Below are 26,341 nucleotides of genomic sequence, written 5' to 3'. Positions count from 1 at the left end.
GCCAGGTGGCTCTGCTGATCTTGGTTGCTTGCTCACATGTTTAGGTGTCAGCTGGCTGTCAGCTGATCTGGACTGGCCTCTGCCAGGTGCCTGGGTTCTGCTTTGCTTCAAGTGTCTCTCATTCTCCAGCACACTAGCCTGGGCATGCTCTCGTGGTAAACAGAAAGGTATAAGAGACAGCAAGCACTGAGCCTATGTTAAGCCTCTGCTTGCATCACATCCACTAATACACATTGGCCAAAGCAAGTCACAGGGCCATGCCCAGAGTCAAGGACAGGGCTTGTCACCCTGCCCACAGTGAGCAGACACTGCAAGCCAGGTAAGAGGTTGCATTTTGTGGTCAGGCTCTGCCTCTTACCAGGGATGTCTCTTAAATTCTCTGAGCAAATAAGACACTACTTTTCACCTATCTGATTAGTGAAGAAAATTTTTTTTACTCTGGTAATACACAGTCCAGAACAGAGGTGGAGAAATAGGCACCTTAACATGCTGTGGGTGGGATTTTATTATATTTTATGGGGCAACTGAATCATATTTATTGTGGAGGATTGCAAAATGGCCCCAAATTCTTCTCAACCCTGTGTGCATTTCCCCTTTTCAATGTAACCTTGCAGTTCCTCCCCCCATGAATATGAATTAGTCATGTGACTGTTTAGGCCAAAGGGGTGATAGCAAATGTGACACAGGCAGAGGTTTTAATAGCACTTGTACATTGGGAATTGCCTCTCTTTGCTGTACTTGGAAGCCTGAGATTGCTATGCAAATGAGCCCAAGCAAGCCTGCTATAGGATGAGAGGCCACGTGGAGGAAATTAAGGTGCCTCAGTGGACCTGAGTAGACAGAGTGGACAGATGCATGAGCAAACCCAGCCAAGATCAGCCATGCCTGGCCTACACCAGAAAAGCTTTCGAGCTAAGCCCAGGCCAAACTACCAAATCCCACAATCCCAGGATGGCTCATAAAAGATGCCAATTCATTTCATCATATTCTCATGAGGGGCAGTGTCTTTCAGAAGTAGAGCTACCATGTAGCTTCACTCAACAAATATCTATTAAGCCCCTACTATTACATGCTAGGATTGTTCTAGGCACTGATGATATAACAATGGGGGAAAAAAGATGAAAAATGTCCCTGCCTCATAAAGCTTTCATAAGGGGTAAGAGGCAGAAAAATTTTTTAATTACTATGTACAATACATTGAACAATAGTGACAAGTGCTCTGGAGAAAAATAATAATAATGTATAACACTATGTTCCAGGCACCATCTAAATGAAGATAGGGAGTGTTGAGAGGGGATGTCATATTGTTTGGGAAAGCCAGACAAGACCTCCATGAGAAGGAGGTGAAGTGAGTAAAGATCTGAAAAGAGTGAGCAAATGAGCCTCACTGAAATCTAGGGGAAGAGTCCTCCTGGAAGAGGAAACAGCAAAGGCAAAGATGGGCTTCCAAGGGTGGGCTAGAGCCAAGGGAGAGTGTAGGATTTGAAGGCAGAGAGATGAAAGGGGGGCCAGGCTGTGTAGGGCCACTATAAGGAGTTTTTTGTAAACTCTTGTACCATTCTAATTTTTTTTTAACCAAATGTGTGTGTTCCTTTCAAAACAATAATTTTAAGGAAATATATAGAGCAAAACCAAATAGCAATCCTGAGCTGTTCTCCCAGATGCCAACATTAGTGGACTCTACGTGCATTTTATCCTAATCCCTGGCCACTGCGTCCTTAGAGCTTTCTGGAGCCAGCAGAATAGCATCATTATTGAGCACAGGCTGCCCTCTGCTGTTCACTTTTGGTGATGAACACCTACAAGTATCCCCTGAAGAAGCAGTCACTGTCCCAGGAGAAAGCAGATAAGCAGTTATCAGAATACCTCGTCTTCCTTGCCAGCAAGCTTGACATCTCAGGAAGCCCTTGAAGGACAGGATACAAGGAGAAGGCATCTCCCAAAGCTTCGCACGTTCATCTTCCATCATATATTATGTTTGAAAGGACTCAGTTATTTGCCCACTTGCTCATTTGATCCTCCACAAACCCCTGTAGGGCAAGCCATGGGGGCCTTGGTAGCCTATTTTGCAGGTGAGAGGACTGAGGCTTTAGGAGGCTGCGAAACTTGTGCTCAGTCTCATTAGCCAGTGCATGGTAAACCAAGGTAAGAGTCAAGATCTCCCTCGCTCACTCCAGCACAGCTGAAGGGCAACAAAGGGGAGATGACTTGTTCAAAGTCTCAAATGTGAAGCAGAAAATTCAGGATAAAAAGCCATGACTTGTCATCACTCCAACCAGGACTCCTTCTCATGGTCCCTTCCTGCCTTGCTCCGAGTCTCCATCACTGGCCCATAGTGATTCTCTGGTTTCTGATATGAAGGTTTTGCAGCTTTTGGCAGGAGGGTGGAGAGGTGGGGAGGGAAGGCCAGGACCATTTGCTGTGGACCACGTCACTCTGTCCCTTTTGGTTAGCGTTTTTTCTAATTTTAATCTGTGCTTCTTTCCTCAGCATCTCCTGCTTCCCTATCCATCTTCCCCATCTAGGGTGTAGCAAAAGTTTCCTAGACCCACACCCTCAGGGCAGAGTTGCAGAGATGCAAAGCGAGAGAAGAGCATGGATGCTCACTTTTTCAGTCTTAAAAATAGGCTTTTGAAACTCACAGCAGAGGAAATCATTTGAGAGAAAGGGTTTCTGTTTCTCCAAAACCTAGGCTTGGTGTATCAGTCACCAAGGCCCTGAAGTCACCAAGCATCAAGTTTAGGCCACAGACCACAAAGTTGGAGGGTGAGGGATCATGTTTTCCTGCCCTCCGAGGAGATAAAGCTCATCTGGACTGAGAGAGGAGGGTGTACAATCTGAGAGAAAGCAAGAGTTAGTTGCTAATCCTTGTCTGGAGGAAGGGATCTGCTCTTGCCACACCGGCCCTGGCTAAGTTTTGAGGGGAAGGGAGATGGAAGACAGAACTTCCAGATCAAGTTGGGAAACCAAAAGTAAGTAGAAGAGACCTATGTCCCTGCTTCATGGGTGAAGTTCAGGAGGGAGGCATGTCCAACGGTGGCCACACCCCCAGTCCCATCACCACCAGCACCAGCCTCATGTAGCAGCAGTAGAATGAAATGGCAGCTGGTCAACCTGGACCAAGAAGGCCAGAGACTTTCAACCCCCAATGGGTTCAGGAGACCATCTGAAGTTTCCCACTCTCCCCTGCCTCTACGCCACCTAGGAAGGCTCCAAGGGTAGCTGAGGGAAGGCTGCTGGACCCAACGAGCCCACACAGTTCAGCCAAGGCTGATACAAATTAAACCTGGGAACTGATAAGCAGGGCCATCCTGGTGGATGCCAGAGGGGACAGACTAGAGTGAGTCTGGATTACCAATGCTGTGGAACTAGGTGAGCCCGACCTGAACACAGACAGAAGAGGGGAGAGAGAAAACAAGAAATTGATAGAGACTAATCTGAACTGACCAAGAAAAGCTTGAATTTAATGAGGTTAGCTCAAATTGACTAAGATTATATTCCCACCTTCAGCACAGTGGGACTCAAAATAGAAATTAAACTGGGGTATAAAAATCAAAGGTAATAACAGGCACATGAAAAGATGCTCAACATTGCTAATTATTAGAGAAATGCACATCATAACTACAATGAGGTATCACCTCACACCGGTCAGAATGGCCATCATCAAAAAGTCTACAAATAATAAATGCTGGAGAGGGTGTGGAGAAAAGGGAACCCTTCTATACTGCTGGTGGGAATGTAAATTGGTGCAGCTACTATGGAGAACAGTATGGAGGTTCTTTAAAAAACTAGAATTCGAAAAGATACATGCACCTCAATGTTCATAGCAACACTATTTACAATAGCCAAGACATGGAAGCAACCTAAGTATCCATTGACAGATGAATGGATAAAGAAGACATGGTATATATATACAATGGAACATTACTCAGCCATTAAAAGGAATGAAATAATGCCATTTGCAGCAACATGGATGCAACTAGAGATTATCATACTAAGTGAAGTAACTCAGACAGAGAAAGACAAATATCATATGATATCACTTATATGTGGAATCTAAAAGAACAATACAAACGAACTGATTTACAAAACAGAAATGGACTCACAGACATAGAAAACAAACTTATGGTTACAAAAGAGGAAAGTGGGGGAGGGCTAATATACACACCACTATATATAAAATAGATAAACAACAAGGATCTACTGTATAGCACGGGGAACTATACTCAATATCTTGTAATAACCTATAATGGAAAAAAATCTTAAAAAGTATATATATATATATATACATATATATATATATACACACATACACACACATATATGTATATAACTGAATCACTTTGCTGTACACCTGAAACTAACACAACATTGTAAATCAACTATATTTCAATAAAAATTTTTTAAAAATCAAAGGTGATGTGTTTGCACACTGGAGTGTTGTAGCCTGAGAAATGTGTGCCCACTAAAAAGAGGAGAAACAGCACTGAAGTTGAACCTCAAAGACCCGTGTGCTAGTCCTGCCTTTCCCTCTGACATGGAGATGGTTTAAGGCAAATCCCTTAATCTTGCAGTTTCAGTCTCTTTGAGGTTCATTATACCTCGGGAGGGTTTGCTGAGGGTCCATGAACCAGGGAATGTGACCTCACTTGGAAACACCATACACTGTGACAAGCCACCAAAGGGACAAATGTGAACCCCCTCAAAAGAAAATCATGTGACTCCCACTCAGAAGAAGGTGTAAGTGAAGGACTTTTTTGTTTGCTAAGAGCAAACTACCTCAATCCTTCTACACTGGTCTCTAGCCAACATGAAGGCAGTATTGATAAATGGTAGTGGCTTGCACGTTTGGATATAAAAGCCGAGAGAGCTCTAACTTGTCCAATCTGAGATAGGGAAAGAGGACAATTCTCAGGAACACTGAGGGAGAGGGGGTGTGGCTGAAGCCTTGCACTCTGGAAGCTTCAGCCAAGGAGAAACAGGCTAGGAGACACTTTGCAGAAAGGTTTTTTTGAAGTTGTGTGCTATAGGGAGTGTCATGTAAAACTCTCCATCGCTTCCCTACAAAATCTTCAGTAGGATCTGCACTGCCTGTTAATGCTTAGGGAAGTATGACTTCTTTTTCAGGTGATGTGAAGAAATACCAAGTGCTGCATTAACTGTACCTCCAGGTGAAAACCGAAGTGACGCATAAAGAGAAGCCAATATACCGACTGCCATAACATCCCTGGCCTCGGGAAGTTCAAATCTCAGAGAATGAAACCTCTTTATCAAAGCAATCATTAAAATATAATCTGATAAATATGTTAAAGGCTATTCTAGAAATACAAAGTATTGTATGTACACATTGGTGGGAGTAGCTAGCTCTACCTGGGAAATTGAAGAACATTTCACATTTCAAGGTGAAATGATAATTTGACAGATGGAGAAGTAAAGAGGAAATCATTCTGTTAGAACTAACAGAAACTGTCTCAAAATAGTCATGTTTCTCTTGACTGCTGTGGATAACAAAGTAAAAGAGGGCAGAATCTTAGGAAGACTGACTGGATGAAATAAACAAATAGGCAATGAATTAGAGCACTAAAAAATAAAATACAGATGAAAAAAGAAAGCATGAACTACATTCTAACTGTGAGATGTGATTTAAAGAAGAAAGTATTAAATAAGCAAAGAAAAGAGGTTTACGTTAATGATGACAAAGGTACAACCCACATGAAGATCTAACTATCATAAATGTTTATATACCAAATAACATGCCCTCAAAGTGCTTACAGCAAAAATAACGAAACTATAAGGAGAATTAGACAAAAACACAATGGCAGTAAATGTTCATTCAATTCTCTCAGTCCATGACAGATGAGGTAGATAAAATATAAGGATATAGAGCTTACAAAAAATACAGTTAATGAAGCTGAGCTTATAAGTACAGGCATAAACATGAATATGACATTCAGTCAAAAACTACTTGTTGAGCACCTACTATGTGCCCAACACTAGTCTAGGTGTTCAAGGTACAGGAGTGAATAAAACAGAAATAAATCCCTGTACTCGGGAACTTACATTATAGTGCAGAAAGAAAAACATATACGATCATTGGGCTAAGGTGATGTCAGCCAGGTTTCTCCACTGTAAAGTTACTATTTTTCCATTTGTAAACAATAAATTTCCTTTTGGGAGATACTCCAAGATTATGTAAATATCCTGTTTCTTATCATGCATTTACTTACCAGTTTTAACATCCACTGATGACTCTTACTTGAAAAAATTATTGCTGTGGTTACTGCCAAGTGGTGATTTTCTAGTTCCCTCATTGCTTCTATATTTACTAGTTGCAATTCTACTGTAAGCAAAAGGTTTCCCTCCTCCCCATTTATTTATTTATCCATATAGTTACTTAAGTCTATATGGACTCATGGATTCTTATTTTATTCCATAGATCATCATCCATTACTATCATTATTTATTTTGTTGTTCAAACTGTCCCAGATTTGGTCAGTGGGAGACCCTTAAAACTGGCTCCTGAGTCCTTTTCGCATGTCCCTATCATTTGAGTCCTTCCCTTGCTTGCTGGTATAAGATAGTCCAAGTACATATTGTACTTTTCCTGCCCTTGCCTTGGAATCAGACATTTCTCCAAGACATCCTGACTCTTTTTACTGGAGAATGGGATTTAGACACCAAGATATCGGTACTAGGTAGGCTCATTATAATTGGGGTGTCATTGCTTCTAGGCCATCTCAGACATAGATAGATAGACATACATACATAAATCTATGTCTGTATTTTTCTACCTATATTTAAAACCTTGAATTCACACTGATATGTTCAGTTTCAATCCTACACCATTGGGTTTATTCAAGCCTTTCCTTTTCCCACATTTTCCACTATTTCTGGCAGTGAGAAGCTTATCTCTCATTTTTCACAATATATTTCCTTATTGGGATACACATAAAACAGTTTCAGAATTGTTACTTTTTTAAAAACAAACATTTTGAGGAGTTCAGTTTCTGAAACATTAAAAGACTATGAGTTGGTCTTTCTTCATTTAAAAAAGAGAGAAAGAGGAGAGAAAAGTAGAGTCCAAAATATACACTAAAAGGGATACCACAGATACAAAAACAGATCTTTTCAACAAATCAGCAAGAAACCCCAAGTTCACAGATGCAAATCTCTCATTCCTTTTCCAGCAGGATGAGAACCTCATATGTAATGCTAGTTTAGCTGAATGTAAAAGTCTGAGTTCAAAATTGCTTTGCCTCACAAATTTGGAATCATTGATTAAATTGCCTTGCACGGGCTTTTAGATTTATCCTCCATATTTCTTAACTTTTCTCTCATAATTTCTTTTCTTTCCTTTTTGTCACCCTTTTATGCTACATGCTGGGACAAACCATCATAGATTTTATTTTCAATTGTGACCTTTCAATGATTTAGTCTATCTTGAGTTTTTTTTTTAATATCAGTGTGCTCATTTCAAGATCTTTAATGGTTCTTTCTCATACCAGCCTGTAAAATGTTTTGTGAATGCTATTTCTTATCTAATGACTCTTAAAACATGAGTTATAGGGACCTCCCTGGTGGTCCAGTGGGTAAGACTCCACGCTCCGAACACAGGGGACCAGGGTTCAATCTCTGGTTGGGGAACTAGATCCTGCATGCATGCCGCAACTAAGAATTTGCATGCTGCGACTGAGAGTCTGCCTGCCGCAACTGAGAAGCCTGCATGCCGCAACTAAGTCCACGTGCCACAACTAAGAAGTCTGCATGCCGCAACTAAAATGATTTGGCATGCCACAGTGAAGATCCTGCGTGCCGCAACTAAGACCTGACACAGCCAAAAATAAATAAATAAATAAATAAACATTTTTAAGAAACATGAGTTATATTTATTTTAAAGTCTTTCTTTTCCATGTTTCCTATTTTCCTATTTCTTTGTGTGTTAGTTTTTCAGTTTACTCAACTTGTTACCTACTTTTTAATAATGTTATTTCCCAAACATTTTTGTGATTCCTGAAGTTATGCTTACCTTTCAATTGACAAAAAGAATAACCTAGGAGCTCCAAGAAGTTAAAAAAATGTAAAACCAGTTACCCATATAAGAAAAAAATCATGATATCATCAGACTTCTTAACAACACTGAATATCAGAAGACAGAGAAGCAATGTCCATGAAGTTTTGAGGGAAAATTATGTCTTGACTTCTAGCTCTAGTCCAACCTATGAAGAAAACCAGTGCCATAAAAGAAGAGCCCCAAGCCCATGAAAAAGATAATTAACCACTAAAAAATTACAGTTAGTTGAGGAGGCAAAAGACAATGTTAAATTGCATAATTAATAGTTTCAGAAATATTCAGTACGAAATCACGTACATTAAAAACTCCTGTTGGGGCTTCCCTGGTGGCGCAGTGGTTGAGAGTCTGCCTGCTAATGCAGGGGACACGGGTTCGAGCCCTGGTCTGGGAAGATCCCACATGCCGTGGAGAAACTAGGCCCGTGAGCCACAACTACTGAGCCTGCGCGTCTGAAGCCTGTGCTCCGCAACGAGAGGCCGCGATAGTGAGAGGCCCGCGCACCGCGATGAAGAGTGGCCCCCACTTGCCACAACTAGAGAAAGCCCTCGCACAGAAACGAAGACCCAACACAGCCAAAAATAAATAAATTAATTAATTTAAAAAAAAAAACTCCTGTTAAGAAAAATAAATAATTTAATTGTTAAAATTATTTAAATAATTAAAAATTGGAAATTTAAAAAACATGTTCACTATAATTTGACAATATATGGACAGCATAGACTCATGGAGTTAAAAGTCTGAATTTATGATCTGAACGATCAAGCTGAGAGACTCCCAGAATGAATCATAAAAGGACAAAAAGATTAAAAGTCTTAGGTAAATAAAGTTCAGAGAATTAGAGAATAAATACAGAATTTCTACCATTTGTCTATCAATAGCTCCAGAAAAAGGGAACACAGAAAATGGAGGGGATAAAATAATAAAAGAAATAATAAGGGAAAACTTTCCCCATGGTAAGGAAATAGAAATCTATAAATAGCCAAACTGTATAAAATGTAATAAAATAAAGTTATTTTTAAAACATTCAAGGATTCAGAAAATTGGCCTCTCATTCTTTAAAAAAAAAAAAAAGGCTTCATTCTTTAAAAAAATCAAAACAGAGGAAAACATAGAATCTAAGATACAATGGAGCTAACCTAGTAATACATGAAAGGGAGACACCTGGACATTTGTGTAGCACGTCCAGAAAGCAACTAGTTTATATCCAGTCTGGAAGTCAGAGGGCTCTGGGTGAGATGTCTTTGTAAAAAAGACTACACTCAGCAGAGAGTGGAGTTAGACATCTGTTAGAAATATGGTTATGTTTAGGGAAATCATGAAGACATTCTTCTTGGGTTACGGAGAGAAAAAAAAAAGGAAAGGCACTTAGAAGTTCCAGAACTCACCTCCCCACCCAAAAAAGCTATATAAGAAGTTAGGGTCTAGGGCTTCCCTGGTGGCGCAGTGGTTGAGAATCCGCCTGCCAATGCAGGGGACACAGGTTCGAGCCCTGGTCTGGGAGGATCCCACACGCCGCAGAGCAACTAAGCCCATATGCCACAACTACTGAGCCTGTGCTCTAGAGCCCTAGAGCCACAACTACTGAGCCCGCATGCCACAACTACTGAAGCCCGTGCACCTAAAGCCCGTGCTCCGCCAACAAGAGAAGCCACCACAATGAGAAGCCCACCACCGCAAGGAAGAGTAGCCCCCGCTCGCTGCAACTAGAGAAAGGCTGCCCGCAGCAACGAAGATCCAACGGAGCTAAAAATTAATTAATTAATTAATTACGAATAAATAAATAAATGTTTTTAGAAAAGAAAAGAAAGTTAGGGTCTAAATATAAAGCCAACCTAAGTGTGAAGTGATTTTTGAGCAATTGATGGATTGTAAGATAATCCACTTCATTTTGAGGCCCTGGAACACTTACCTTCAAGCACAGAGGTTTAGCAACATAAGATCATATTTCCTTTCTACAAGACCAATCATACTACTTGGCTCTGAATTGAAAGATATTTACAGTATCATAATATTTATAATATCATAATAGAAGGTAGCATTTATTCACTTTCGATTTCTGTACAAAATCAATTAGCAAAGTGTAAATATTATGAACTTGCAATGCACAGAAGTTGGGAGGCAGAGGAAAGTGAAAAATGTAGGAGTACTAATTTCTACATCTTTGATAGTATCAAAAGATATTGTCTAAAGTTAATGGAACAATAAATTAAAGTTCATAGATCATATTTACTTTATAGGAATAATTGTGAGAACTACAAATAATAAAGTAGCTAGTTAAATTTGGAGGTGGGACTTTTAATTAAGACTGTTCCTTTTTTGTTTTGTTTGTTTTTGCAAAGATTTATTCTCTTTATTCCTTTGTCTAAAGAAATTTTCCATAGGCTTGACAGTATTATCATCAGTTTCACAAAGATATTATGGCACTGCTTTTTTTTTAATCTGGAGCTATTTTACTTCTTTTTTTTTTAATTTTTATTTTATATTGGACCACAGTTGATTTACGATGTTGTGTTGGTTTCAGGTATACAGCAAACTGATTCAGTTATACATATACATATATCTATTCTTTTTCAAATTCTTTTCTCATTTAGGTTATTACAGAATACTGAGCAGAGTTCCCTGTGCTACACAGCAGGTCCTTGTTGGTTATCTTTTTTAAATATAGTAGTGTGTGTACATGTCAATCCCAATCTCCCAGTTTATCCCTCTCCCCCGCCACCTTTCCCCTCTGGTAACTGTAAGTTTGTTTTCTAGGTCTGTGAGTCTGTTTCTGTTTTGTAAATAAGTTCATTTGTATCATTTTTTTTAGATTCCACCTATAAGCAATAGCATATGATATTTGTCTTTCTCTGTCTGACTTACTTCACTTAATTACGATCATCTCCAGGTCCATTCATGTTGTTGCAAATGGCATTATTTCATTCTTTTTAATGACTGAGTAGTATTCCATTGTATATATGCAAGGTTAAGACTATTCCTTAACTTTCAAAATAGAGCTTCAATAAATACTGTCTGTATATAATAAATTTGAAAAGTAAAAGTATAAAAAAAATTTGTTATGTAAGTATAATAATTCAAAAGGGAAGTGGTTAAAAAGTAGATTATGCTGAGGAGTGGAATCAGGGGTGGGAAGTCTAGAAAAGTCTTGCTTTTCATGTTATGCCTTTCTGTATTGCTTAGCTTTTTTTTCATATTTGTGCTCTAATTTAGTAATGATTTTTTAATGTGTTAAAATATTAGGGCAACCACTGAAGAATAGAATAAGATCTATAACTTCTGAAACCCAATATGGAAAAAAATGAACCAAAGAAAGTCAGTCAATGCAATAATATGCAGGGGAATGGGCGGCCGGGGGCACAAAGAACAAGGAAGTATTATAAACAGAAAACATAAAATATGACGGGGGAAAAAAGATACAAAAATCTCAAAAGGCAAATGGGTCCGATGGTAAATCTATTGTATTAAAGGAGAGAACATATTAATTTAAGAAATAAATTGGCAAAGGGTTTGGATATATTATGTATGTCTTGTTAACAGCAATAAAATTCAAATTGTGAATGCAGGGAGGACCTTAGGGGGAAAAAACTTGAGAAGAAGAAGAGAGAACAGAGGGTTGTATATTCTTAGGTCCCAGGAGTGAGGTGAGCGAAAACCACAGCTGAGTGCAGCCAGGTTCAGCCGGGGGGTCCAGCTGTGAGTGAATGGGGGCCAAGGCCATGTCTGACCACTCAGAGAGTGTTATGGGCTGAATTGTGTGTACCCCTCCCCCCAAATTCATACGTTCAAGTCCTACCCCTAGTACCTCAGAATGTGACTATACTTGGAGATAGGGTCCTTTAAGAGGTGATTAAGTTAAAATGATGTCATAATGGTGGGCCCTAATCCAATATGACTGGTATCCTTCTAAGAAGTGGGATTATAAGACACAGACACACACAGAGGGAAGACCATGTGAAGACAGAGGGAGAAAACAGGCATCTACAGTCAAGGAGAGAGGTCTCAGAAGAAACCAATCCTGCTGACACCATGATCTCAAGACTTCTGGCCTCCAGAACTGTGAGAAAATAAATTTCTTTTGCTCAAGCCACCCAGTGTGTGGTAGTTTGTTATGGCAGCCCTGGCAAACTAATACAGAGGGTCTCCTTTTCTTGATAATGATATTATAATTAGAAAACTCACATGCCAAGAAACACAGAATGAACAGTAATTATAGGTAGAACAGCATGTGGTCTAGCCAGTTCCACTTTGGCAGAAGGTCTGGGGTGTAGTTTGGGAGGTTTACGAGCAGTTAGCAAAGGATAAGAGGGAGAGATGGGCTTGGGATGTAAACTCAAGGAACTGGGATGAAGCTGGGAGCTCGGGAAATTCTTGGCTACTGCAGCTGTACTCTGTCTTTCACTGACATGCTCATAACTTAGGTAGAAAATGTTGGTACATCCATGTTGCCTAATTCTTTTATCTGATGACCATTGATCAGTGGAAGGAAAACCCCACACGAGTAAAAGCAGGCTCATTCTCCTGATGGCTTTGTGAACCAGCTTACTAGCAGTCGGACAGTCATCTGCCTTGTTTGCTTTTCTTATCCCTTGCTGTGGCCAAGAAAGACTGGGCCTAATTAAAGAAATTAGGATACACAGAAGGGAGTCAACAAAGTACATCAATAATCTCCAATTAAAAGACAAAGACTCAAAGTAAGGATAGGCAAATAGATCAATGGAGCAGACAGAGTCCAGGAAGACTCACACCTACTCAATCCATTTATTTTCAACAAAGGTGCCAAGTCAATGCAGTGAAGAAAGAGAAGAATTTTTAACAAATGATGCTGGCACAATTAAAAAATAAATAAAAGAACTTCCACCTCTGTCTTACTCCATACACAAACATGAATTTGAAATGAACCACAGACTGAACTGCAAAAGGCTCAAAGCCCCATTTTTTAAAGGGCAAAACACTTGAACAGAAACTTCATGTACCAGTAAGCACGGGAAAAGGTGCTCAAAGTCATTATTCATCAGGGAAATGCAAAAGACAGAGACTCTTTGTTTCTTTGTCCTGCTACCCAGCTATGGACTGTACATTCAAAAAAAAAAAAAAAGAAAACTCCCTTAAAAAATGTGGGATATGAAAGGGATAGGAAATCAACTCTCATTCTTCATTAAGAATGTAACTGGCACAGCTTTTTAGAGAGCAATTTGGCAGAATTTAACATCATTTTAGGCAATCATCTTTGACCCAGCGATATCAATTGCAGGGATAATCTAAAGAAAACTCACCCCTGTGCACACAGGTGCATAGACAAAATAGTTCACTGCAGATTTGTCTGGAGTGAAAATCTGGAAACTCTCTAAAATGCCCATTAGTATGGGGAAAGGTTAAGTAAGTTATGGTGCATTCATTACTCATATGAGAGGTGCAATTGCTAAAATCACAGGGTAGACGTCTATTTACTGACATGGAGTGATCTCCGAAGTATATAGACCTATTGCTAAGTAAAAAGAAAGAAGTCACTGAACAATGTAAATGGTTCTATTTACATTATTAAAGACTTATGTCTTTAAGATGCACATTTCATAAATAAAGGCAAAGATAAATTTCTGGAAGGATACACATGGGAATGTAACAGCGTCCACCTCTGCACACAGGGAGTGAGGATACCTTTCATCACTTTTTACTCTTTCTATGTTATTTGAATTGTTTATAAGTAGGATGAATTTACTTGTTACCTATGTAATTAAGATAATATAATAAAAGCTGCTTATAAAAGTACTGAATATTAATTATTAATGAAACTAACACAAGGTTATGTCCCACACTCTGCGATAAAAAGCCTTACATACATTATCTCATTTAACCTCACAAAATGGGCACTGGTACTCATTTTTTGTTACATGAGGAAGTTAAAGCTGAGAAAGTTTGTTAGTGGTGCAATGGCACCTTAAAATCATCTGAGGAGTGGTTCTAAAAAAGAAATTCTGATGACTGGACCTCATCCCAGATCTACAGAATTAGAACGTCTGTGGGTGAGGGGGTCCAAGCATCTGTATTTTGTAGTTAAAGCTCCCGAAGGTGATTCTAACGTGCAGTCAGGGTTGAGAACCAGTGATTGACACTGATTCTTACTGTGAGGTCACATTGCTTGCAAATGGAAAAGGCAGAGGCTGGGATTCAGGGCTACACTGCCACTTCATATGCAAAAGATGATAGACAGATAGAGACAGATAGAGATATAGAGATAGAGAGATAGAGATGATAGAGATAGAGATAGGGATAGAGATAGAGATAGAGACAGAGACAGAAAAAGAGATGGCATAGATGCAGGCGAAGATATACATACCGAATTTTTTTTCAACTATTGAGGAAGAGCATCTCAAGCATGAAATGGACCATGCACTAGTTCCTCTTCTCCCTTTTTCCAGCAACCCATCCTCTGTATCTGTCTTCTGAAGAGGTCCCTAAAACTCCTGAGGGGTGATACTTCAAATAGTTAACAAGCAGATAGCACAGGCACTGACCAGTCAGAATGGACCCGGGACTTAGCACTGGAGCAGGACTCAGGCTTTCACATTTTGCTCACTGGATCCTGAAGAGGTGAAGCATTCCCCAGGGAAAACAGCAGTGGGATGCCACTTAGTGAGCTCAAGACAGTAGCTGTTTACTAACTGGTATGGAAATAGTTCAATATTTTGACAACTAGCACAGTAGCACCAGTGTCTGTCTGCACCTAGACTGAGGTCTGAGGGGTTTTTTTTAAATATTTTTTGAGTATTTTTTAAAGGTTGTTCTAAGATGGTCTGCCTATCAGGCAACTATTTTATGTCTCTACCCAAAGACTGCTTGTGAAGTGTCAGGAAGAAAAGGAAGAGGCTGGCACACAATCTGTGATCCACACCGGGCTGCCCCACCAGCTGTTGTGTGCCTAGCAGCCCCTGCTCCCAGCCCGACTCATTCCCAGCTCCTAGGGGGTTTGTCACTTTGCTGGTTATTGCTATGTTTCCATCCTGAAGTGGCAGCTCCAGTTGTGTTTCCTAGATAATTTCCAAGATGCTAATTGCCACCTGCTGATTTCCTGTAAACACTGTACTTTACACATGTGATTAATCAGAGAGCTGTGGACTGTTCTGAGGGAGCGTGTGTGTATGCGTGTGTGTGTGTGTGTGTGTGTGTGTGTGTGTGTTTCATTACTGTGGTGGATTTAAATCACAGGCAATGTTTGCTCACAAAGCTGCATAAGCAAAACGGCAGGGAAAACAAAATTACAAAATACCATAAACTGCAAGTTCACAGACTGTGTAAACAACAACTCGAGTCAGCTGACAATTCACTGACTAAATTCTGGAACTGAGCATAAGGAAGGTAGCCTCTCTAAAGGAGTCTTTGAATCATAGGTGCTTATGTTTCTGGGAGAAAACAAACCTGAAAACATTTTCAAAGGTTTGGGGGAAAGTATATTCTCTTTAGAATCTAGATCAACCTCGTGCCAAACCCTAGCTCTCTCACTGACTATCTGTAACCTTCATGCAAATTACCTGGACCTTCAAACCTCCATTTCCTCATCTGTAAAATGGAGATGATAATTTCTAAGTCACCTGAGGTAACATGTAAAATGCTTATTGCATATATTAGTCAGAATTGCATTGGTTGTAAGTGACAGAAATTTAATTCAAAGTGGCTTCAGCAAAACAAGAAATTTATTGGCTCAAAATATTAAAAAGACTAGGGCCTCTGTTCAGGTCTATGAGCTCAAATGATGACTTTAGAACTCTTATGATACCCTCTCCACTTTTGGGCTCTGCTTTCCTCTTTCTGGACCTCATTCTCAGGTAGACTTTACTTATGGCAAGCTAGTAGACTAACCAACAGCCCCACGCATATGTCTTATCCTCTCGGCAACCACAGAGAACTGGTGTAGATTGCACCCCACCTGGGAAATGACCCACTAGCCCCTTCTCAGATCACATAGTTGGATAGGGAAGTGTCTACTCACTTAGACCTACTCAAGTCCCAGAGATATGCACATAACCAGCCTCATATATGAAGACTTCTGACCCCAAAACCAAATGAGAAGTTTGAATGGCAGCCAGCCCCACTTGACATTGTTCATAAGAGGGAAAATTGGGATTCCATCATCAGGATCTGAATCCCAGGATTGATACTCAACTTTCTGTATGAGCAGATGTGGTGAGTGATGAGAGAGAGAGAAGTTTGCTCAACTCAGAGGAGCTGGTAAGCCCTTCCTGCACATGCTCACATGGGATGCGTTGACTTCAGTCCTAGGCCAACAGTGGAAAGTGGGTAGTTTGCAGACTCAAACCCAGACACATTTGGCCAATGTAATCATTTGCCATTTTCTGTTTCCAAGCCTCTCTGAAAGCTTACTGCATTTCCTACAAGAAATTCTCATAGTATTCCAGCCAGCAGTCCTGGTCTTGAAGGTATAGAACACATTTTCTACCTAATCACTTAGCCCCTTTATCCTGCCCTATCCCCACAAGTGGGCAAGATGGGGTCCTCTGTCCGTTCATTTCCATTGTCCCTCCTCCTCCCTCCCCTGATGTGAAGAGGGTCTTTAGAGTGTGATAATGTATCAAAGTTATCCTGTGAGAGTTGATCAATACTAGCCATAAGATTTCATGGTCTTTAAGTATCCTGCTCTAAAAAAATGTGAGAATTAAGGGCAAATGGGTCTTATCAGGACAGATAAAAAGAGCAGGTGCACAAGAAGTCCAGAGCTCTTGTTAGAAAAGGATGGAGGGACAGATGCCAAGATAAAGGGGACTTCCTGGTGTCTATGAAAGGCAAACTTAGCCTGACTGAAAAGTAATGCACATAAAACAGAAAGGAAATGTTGGTAGCAGCCTCTGGACTCTGACGCCCTTCCTGACCAGCTGTGATGAACATTAAAGTCCTTTCTATAATGAGCTGAGTTTATTCGCCTTTCTGGTCACTGTGGGTTAAAGTAACAGGTATAGCATAAAGTGATGGTAAAGAGCACAGCCTCTGATTCACACCACCTGGATTTGAACCCAGGATCCTCCACTCCATAGCTAGAACACCTTGGGAATGTTACTTAAGTTCTCTGTGCCTCAGTTTCCCTGTTGGTAAATGAGGATAATAATAGCGTCTGCCTCCCAGTGTTGGCATGAGAAAGAAATTAACATCTATATAGTAACAAATTAAAACTGAACCTGGCTCATAATAAAACAATATATTTAGCTATTCTACAAGCAGCAACCTGGACTCCCTTCCTTCAGGGAAGTAATCTCCTTGTCTACATGTACATGGTTGATTGGGTGATACCCCAGGACAAGTGTTGGGTCTCTCTATGGACTCACAGAGGCAAAGTGGGGGTACCCATAGGGATGTGGCTTGCACCCATGGAGCTCTGATTTCCTTACAAACTGCTACTTGCTTTCGTGCACTTGATGTTCTGAGTAGGAGGGATTTTTCTTCTGTTTGGCGGTGCTGGAGCAAGCTCATCTGTTGGTTTAGTCTGAAAACGGGAGAAGGTCGGTAGCAAACTTTTCTTGCCCTTAGGCTGAAAAGACTTGGCACAGTCAACTACAAGAAGTGAGGTGACTTGGTCACAGGAGGGCATAAATGGACATCAGACTTTGCTAACACCTAGGAAGCAGCATCACAATGCAGTTAACAGGTGTTACCAGAACTCCAGAGGCAAAGGCTACAGAACCCAGAAGGGTTATTATCCAGGCATCAGATGAGGGTAGAGATTATTCAACATGCTAGCTCAAGCAAATTTTGCCTTAAGGCTTCTTTGCAGCTGTTGTAGCTCAAGGTATCTTGTCAAGGTCATCTTTCCATTCTGGTATTTCCAACCTCCCTCTTTTAAGAAATTTATCCACTCGGATCACTCTGGTCCATTGCCTGTACTCTATTCCCACTTACCTCTAGAACCTCTTTTCTTTATCAAGTCAATTCCTGCTCATTCCTCAAGCTTAACTAAATTTCAATCCCCTCCAGAAAGTTTACTTTGACCACTTCCAAATCCTCTGAACTGATAGCTCTCATTACCTGATACAATCAGGTGGAATTATACACTGTCTTATGACACCTATTATGCTAGAGCCTTGTGAGAGAGCAAACATCACTAGTTTTACCTGTACAGCATCCTTTATCCCTTCTTCTGGGAGCAATACCCACCCAATTTTTCTCTGGGGAAAGAAGCCCTTCCAAACTCTTGGTCCATATGGCTGTTGAAGGAGGTCATCAAAAGGATGTGATCACCAGTTGACCCTTGAGCTGGACCAGGGCAATCAGAGGCTCCTCACCCCCCTCTCCTTCCCTCGAAATGTACATTCTGCCCACAGTCCCACAGTGGGAGCCGTTTCAAGGATGCGGCCTTAAGATAGTAATGTGTTGAAGAGACCATCTAGACTGAATACATGACTGAATCCAGTTAAGGTCTCTATATAGACTTTTTTAGGATTCTGGTGGGTGCAGAGATCTACTCATCTTGTGGCCGCCCAAGACAAGCCTTGTATGTAAGTTCCCTCATGTGCTACTAGGCCCTGTAGAGTGTGGAGATCCTCCAAATGCTCCTGCCCCTAATCCTGGGGAGGGGCCTGTGGCCTGTAGAGAGGGGAGTGGGGGAAATTCCCATTGATGCCTGGTATACAGATGGGTCTAGTTGGGGCAACCCATCCACATGGACTGCAGTCGCTATTCAGCCCGACACTGGAGGGAAACAGGAATGAACTGCAGCTGCCAGAGGGCTGAACTCAGCAGTCTGTTGATCACCCTTGAGCCCTGGCCGTTAACCCTTTGCACTTTCAGTTGGGCTGTTCTAAAGGGATTGACCCTACGGCTTAGAAAATGGGAAGCTGAGGGGCGGATGATCATGAATAAAACCTTGTGGGGTCAGGATACATAGAAAGACATTTGGGTTTGCCTGCAAGAGCCTGACTCAGTCCTCAATGTCTTCCACATTCCAGCTCAGAGGTGCTGACACCCCAGGCAACCAGCAAGCTGATGCTGTAACCCAGGTACAAGCCCTAGCAGCTGATCCTTCAGTAGACACAGCAGATTGGGTGTACACAAAAAGTGGCTACTGTAGTGCCTGAGTGTGGTGGTACACTGCCAAGGATGCCTGAATGCCCTTGAAATACAGTGACTTGGTTGACACAGTAAAAGCATGACCTGTGTGTTCTAAATAATACCCAAGACAACTGCCAAAGTCTAGGGTCATCCACTGGAGTTCCCAACTGGTGAGGGACTGGAAAATTGATTATACTGGCCCCCTCCCCCTGAGTGAGGGCTCTCAGTATGCCTTGGTTTGTGTGGATACTGGGTCTGGCCTAACGCAAACTTCCCTCTGTCACCATGCAAACCAGGAAGCCACCACTAGGGGATTAGAGAAACTGACTACCCTGTGCAGATACCTTCGTCAAATAAACAGTGATCAATGGTTACACTTCAAAGGTCATGACACGCAAGACTGGGAAAAGAACATGACATCGAATGGAGGTTCCATCTCCCCTATAAGCCACAGGCAGCAGCAGTGGTAAAAAGAAAGACTGAAATACTAAAGCAGCAGATTAAATCACTCACAGGTAAAACCACCTTGGCCAGGTGGACTAAAGTACTGTCCCAGCCTTTAATACATTTGAATGATCAACCAGTAGGGCCTGTCACCCCATTTGCCAGACTGGGGACCCCTGCCAAGACACTCAGTACCCTAAAGGTAGGCAGTGGCAGGAGACAGACATTGCCCTGACTCCCACTGAGGATCAACATGCTGTGCTGCTGAGAACACCAAGCCCCATCACACCTGGGGAAGGTGTTATCTACTGGAATCTGCAATGGGACGTCCCACTGGGATGGTAAATTACTTCACACCCCTGGGTGAGGGAGAACTACTCAGTCTCCACCAGGATCCTGTTGTGTTGCTGCAAGCCCAACCTGCTGAAACACACTCTACCTGGAATGGAACATGCACCACTGAAACAGGGGAGAAGGTGGGGTCCTGGTCTGGCATATCCCACCCCCAGTCCATCTCCTCACGCCTGACAGTCTGCCTCCCCAGAAGCACGACCAGGTCAAGTTCCTAAAGCTGCAGCCACATTAACATCCAAGGGTCAGGCAACAGGTGTAGTTCATATAGAAGGGGAAGACCTCCCCATAGAAGTTCCTACTACGTGTCTGTCTTTTTGACCTTAGACTTCTGCTGCTCCTGTGGTGTCCGGTCACGGGATGGGCACCTGATGGAGATACCTTTCTACGGTGGGCCCACGTGATGCCCGGCAAAGGAATCAGTCCACCTATGAGGTATGTGTGCAGCTGCCCCTCTCAACTCATCAGGACGAGCATGGTGGGTACCATCACTCCAGGGAGGGGACTGGGAGGCCCTAAAGCAGGACCTTAAGAAAGGGCAAGCCAGGACGAGTACTCTTAATTCATCTGATGTCACCAATACAGAACCCTGGCCTGTGGCACCCACGATCAATAACACTGGGTATGGGTACTCTTTTCCGGTCACTCAAACTACACAAGCAGCCCATCAAACTGGTGACAGGAAGGGTCCTAATAATACCACCATCAGAGCCATGGGTGGCTGCAAGCAGATTTGGGATAGGTTCATGTGGGTCACCTCAGGTTGTGGACATTTAAGCACCTGGGCAACTCTATGTTGGTAACAGAAAAATCACTCTAAAAAGAACTAACCCAACTGCACCAGGAACAGGGGATGGATATCACTGGAACTGTGTGGTCACACCACCCAGATACTTATTGGGTGACCCCAAAGGGGACCCAATGGTTGTGTGGCTCAGATCTTTGGCCGTGGCTTCTACCTGTGGTTGGGCTGCTGCTCCCTGGGTTTTCCTGAGCCCAGGGGAGAATCCAACCACAGTAACAAAAACTGCCAACCTCTCTCTCCTCTCAAGGCCAGATGGTCACGTTCTGTTTTCCACTGGTACGATCATTTGGCCTCCACTCTGTCCCCTCCATTGGCCTGAAGGACATCATAGCACACATCGAAGCCCTTACTAAGTTCACCCAGTAAGCTTTCAATGACAGCCGGCAAAGCCTGTCCTTACTGAACACTGAAATGTGTCTAGTGAGAAAAGCCATCCTACAAAAGAGGATGGCCTTGGACATTATTGCTGCCTCTCAAGGAGGCACCTGTGCTGTTATCCAAACAGGAGGTTGTGTGTTCATACCTGCTGAGTCGGCTAATGTATCATCTTTATTAAACCACGTGAGGACACACGTGATTGCCCTGAGTGATCAGACCCCCAGCCTAGGGAGGTTAACAAATCAATGGTTCAGGTCATGGGACTCTCAGTGGAAAAAAGTTATTACTTATTTGGGGAATCATTTTCCTGATCTGCTTTCTCCTGCATGTGCCTCTATGGCTGCTGTGGCATCTGCCTCCAGTGCAGCCAGACAGCCGCCCCACGAGCCACCTCCATGCTAGTGACACCCCTTGCTGACCACTCAGGGCCCACTGTGGAAACGGGGGCCGGGAGGAGTGTTGGAGAAGGTCACCAAGAGAACGTGACCGCCAGTTGACCCACAAGCTGGTCCCAGGTAAGCACAGGCCCCTCACCCACTCCCCTGTCCTTGGATCCTTGGAATGTACATTCTGCCCACAGTGGGAGCCATTTCAAGGACACAGCCTTGAGAGAGTAATGTGTTGGGGTTTTTTAAATAAATTTATTTATTAAAAAAAATTTTTTTTGGCTGTGTTGGGTCTTTGTTGCTGTGTGTGGGCTTTCTCTAGTTGCGGCGAGTGGGGGCTACTCTTCATTGTGGTGCACGGGCTTCTCATTGTCGTGGCTTCTCTTGTTGTGGAGCATGGGCTCTAGGTGTGCAAGTTTCAAGAGAGATACAGAAAAAAAAAATGTTGACTATTATATATGCATATTAAGAAATAATTTTTTAAGAGAATTTTTTATTATTGTATTGCTCAATGGGGTGAAAAGAACTGGAACATATTAATAGTTGTTATTTTGTCAACTATCTGACCACCATTAGTGAACCAGTGGGAGAGGCAATTTTTAATTTATGAAATGGAAATTTATTTCAATTAGTTATAATGTGGTTAAGAAATCACATTTGAAAATATTTATACTATGTCTGAAATAGACACACTAATACACACATACTCAACCTTTTCACTTTTCACTTTCAGCTTGGATTTTTTTTTTAACTGAGCATAAGCATTGACAGCACTTCTTGGAACTGTTTAATATATATTTAATGTCCACTTTTATGGTAACCCTACATTAAATCCCATTGGCCAAAAGCAAGTTATAGCTCTTCTGGTTGCTGGCCAAAGGCTGGTGGATCAGCACCATGGACAGAGGGAAATGGTGCAAAAGGTCACTCTAAGGCTACTTGTAAAATAACAGCTGTGACAGCAGATGTACTACCAAGGAGAGACTGGTGTGAATGTTCCCCTGGGGATCATGGGAAGAGCGTGACATCGGGGTTGGGCTCAACTCAGAGGATGGGGTCTTAAGAAAACCACCACTCCTCCAAGATGTCTCTGAGTAGCATGATCTGCTTATTTATTGACCCATATCAATTTCAACAATTTTTCAGCAATTTGCTCTTCTGTTCCCAAGGTGCCAACATTTCCAAGCTGAAATAAACATCAATACCTAACTAGAAAATATGAAGGACATTTGTTCTTTTTACCTGTCCAGCATCTATGACCCTTTTTTCCTTTGCAAACCACCTTTCAAACAAATAAGCTGTTCTTAAAAGATGACACTAAGGAATTGCTGATGCTATGGGGAAGCGTTTGCGATTATATTGAAGTTATGTTTAAGATGGGAGTCCCTGTCTTTTAGCAGTATATTCTGACAGCTACAAATGAAATATGATGTCTGGGATTTGTTTCAAAATAATCCAGGATCAGGGGAGTAGATAGAGATAAAGGGAAGTCAAGTTTGGCCATGAATTGCTAATTGTTAAAGCTGGAGCATGAGAACACAAGAGTTAATTCTCTCTACTCTTTTATATGTTTGAAATTTTCCATTAAACATATACATATACGTGTGTGTGCATGTAACACTGAGAGGCCACAAAAAATAAAAATAACAATGATTCCTGAAGAATGTATAATCCTGCACCTAAGAGATAACGCAGAGCAAGCTTTAATACCCTCTACTCCAAGAGGAGCTTTAAGGAGACTAAGCTATAACTGGCCCCTGCAGACTTGAGATTTCTGTCTCGCTCAAGATCATATGATGGACTAGGGAGTTCAGATGTCTAGGGATGTTCACTTTCTTCTGGAGCAAGATGTCTCAGGAGAGTAGTTTCTAAGAAATGAAACCTTTCATGCACCTCCCCTGGCAAGAGGCAGCTGGGGGCAGCTTGCAGTTGCAGGGGCTGAGGCTGAGTGTAGGGAAGGGGTCCCTGGTTGTGATGATGGGCCCAAGGTCAACACCTAAAGTTTGGGGTCAGAACTAAAACAACAACAAAGCATTCTTTAAACGTAAAATGGGCTAGATAAGTAGAGGGAGTCGAGATATGATGCCAAGTACATAGGGAGAGGAGCTAAAACATGAAGAGGGTGGACAGGCACAAAAGGAAGACATACCTAAATATTTCCTGGATTGGGGGAGGGGTTGGGGGGCTTTTCATGCAGTACCCACATCAGAAGCAAATAAGGAGCCAACACAGATGCTGGTGGATAAAATAAGAAAGTGAATGTAAATGTGCTTCAAAATCTGTGGAACTGTGCACACATGGCAAGAATTACTCAGAGCCTATGGACAGTAGATGAGGTTGAGTGCCTACTATGTGCAAGGCATTGCTCTAAGCACCTGGCACACAACAGTTAAATAAATAAATAAAGTCCTGCTTCATTGAGCTAACAGTCTAGATAAATGTATTTGCCAATTATTTAAAAGTGTGATAATTTCACCTGGCTTTTTCCTTTAGACAGAAAAGATGGCCTCCAGCTCACTGCAATCCCCACTATTCCCCATTCCCTACTGTCTTTTTTTGTTTAAATAAATTTATTTATTTATTTTTGTCTGCATTGGATCTTCGTTGCTGCGCGAGGGCTTTCTCTAGTTGTGGCGAGTGGGGGGCTACTCTTCGTTGCGGTGCGCGGGCTTCTCATTGCCTCTAGAGCTCAGGCTCAGTAATAGTGGCGTACGGGCTTAGTTGCTCCGTGGCACGTGGGATCTTCCCGGACCAGGGCTCAAACCCGTGTCCCCTGCATTGGCAGGCGGATTCTTAACCCCTGCGCCACCAGGTAAGTCCTCCCTACTGTCTTATACTCTACTTCACTCAATTATGTTATCTGCCTGAGCCCTGCAGCCTTTCGAGTTTGTGACCCCTGCTCCCTAATGTCCCTGAGGTGCTTGTGACACTTGCCTCTCCTAAAAACACCAAATGGCTCAAGGAGCATATAAAAGACCCTGTTCTTAGCCGACTCAGAATCGTGGGTTGCCACTTAGTCTAAAGTAACCTTGGGCGGATACATCACCTCACCGAGCTGTCGATGTCCTTAACTCTAAAACGGACGTAATCTTACCTGTTTTATAGGATTTCTGTGAGGATTAGACTTTGCCTAGTCAGCTCTTCCTCCTCCTTTGGATCTCACCCCTAGCTTTACCTCTTCAAAGAAGCTTTCCCAGACCTCCTAAGTCAACTCCCTCTAATATACACAGATTCTAAGCATCATGTACTCGTCGGCAGTACCTGCCGCAGTTACAACTGTACATTAGTTTGTAGATTATTTGATTAACACGTGCCTCTCCCACCAGACTGAAAGCTCAAAAGTGGCAAAGGATGCTGTGTTTTTTGTTTGTTTTGTTTTTATCACCACCTATCACCATGTCTGGCAAAAAAAAAAAAAAAAAAGGTGCTCAATAAATATTATTTTAAAGAGACCAAAGAAATGAAATAAAGGAAAGTAAGCTTGTAGACAGCTGTGTAAAGACAACCTCTGGCATGTACTAGCTGCCCAATAGATTCTCACCTAATGCCTCTTGGCTGCTAGAATTTGCATGTCAAGTTTTAACTAAGATTTTCTCTAAGAAAAAAAGTTACTAAGTTTTATTTTTTAATAGTCTATCTACCCGCCAACCCCAGAACAGGGATTTTTGCTTTGCCCATTGATATAAGCCAAATGCCTAAAAGTGCCTGGCACCTAATCAGTAAAGGGATGGAGGGAGGGACGGAGGGATAGGCGGGCACAGTTCTGGGGTTTCACAGAAGTTGAGAGACTGGACAGCTCCTCCTGCCACCACCAGGAGGAAGCTGGGGCCTGGTCGGAGTAACTCTGAGCCAGAGATGATATCCTCTCCCAACAGTTTTAGCTACACCGACTTCCCCGGTGCCCGGGGCAGTAAGAGCCCCCGAGGCGAAGCGCAGCCCCCGCTGCTCCGCAGGCAACGGATGGGGATATTCATAGATGCGAACATTCACATATGCTCCCCCAGAGGAGGACCGGGGCGGCACCGTGTCCCTCCACGAGGGCCGCTGTCCCGCCGAGGGTCGCCGCCTACAGCAGCCCTTGCAACACGCGACCGTTCGCAGCGCGTGACGGAACCCTCCGCCAGGCAAACGAGTCCTCACACCCCGCGTCAGAAAGGACTTCGCGCCGCCTCCTCAGTAGCGCTCCTCAACCTCACAGACTCTCCCCGCCTCCCAGATTCCCCGGCTGACGGAGAACGCCCACTCCCCTTTCTCACACTGTTCCACTGTCTCTTGCAAAGTGCCTGCGGTGTGTCCGTCCGCCCCGGGGAAGAGTCGTCGCACCGCTTCTCATTCCTAAAGTGTCTCAGCAGCGCGTCGCTGCGCTGCGCGCTCTCGCGAGAGTCCACCGCGCCGCCCCCTCCCCCCAGACCCTCGCCGACGAGGAAGCCTCCGCTGAACCCTGCGGCGCGCGGGCGCGAGTGGCGCATGCGTGGCCGCTGCTCCCAGCGCCCCCCGCGCAGTCCGGGAACAGAGCGGACGAGGCCGCGAGCGAGGATCCTGCAGACGCCACCCTACGAAGCGTTGTTTGGTCCCCGCGGCTTCTCTCCCCTTAGGGACAGGACCGCTTCGCGGCTTTCCTCAGCGTGTGGAGGTTTCCTGAGGACGGCCCGGGCCACCTTGGGCCAGAAGAGCCGGGCGCTGGCCTCGGATAACGTCGGCCCCCGCCCCAGCCACCCGCAGCGGCCTGGGCGCACTGCAGTGCCCGAGCCTCGAACCCGGGGCCGGGCAGGGCCTGCGCATACGGCCCCACCCACTCGGGGGCCTCCTCTCCCCCGGGCCCTTCCCTGGGTGTCTGACACACCCCCTCCCGGC

At 43.0% G+C, this 26,341-nt stretch overlaps 1 long non-coding RNA gene across 1 annotated transcript in view; it reads right to left on the bottom strand.

The window, feature by feature from the left end:
• LOC118881809 overlaps nt 1-25,820 on the bottom strand; it is a 261,741-nt gene extending 235,921 nt beyond the window's left edge. Inside the window, exon 1 of the long non-coding RNA XR_005016612.1 lies at nt 25,744-25,820. This is a non-coding gene — a long non-coding RNA (uncharacterized LOC118881809). The remainder of the gene's footprint in view (nt 1-25,743) is intronic.
• Nucleotides 25,821-26,341: the final 521 nt, after the last annotated feature.

Source organism: Balaenoptera musculus, chromosome 15, assembly GCF_009873245.2.
Source record: "Balaenoptera musculus isolate JJ_BM4_2016_0621 chromosome 15, mBalMus1.pri.v3, whole genome shotgun sequence".
Classification (NCBI taxonomy): Eukaryota; Metazoa; Chordata; class Mammalia; order Artiodactyla; family Balaenopteridae; genus Balaenoptera; species Balaenoptera musculus.
This window is presented reverse-complemented; position numbering and strand designations above follow the sequence as displayed.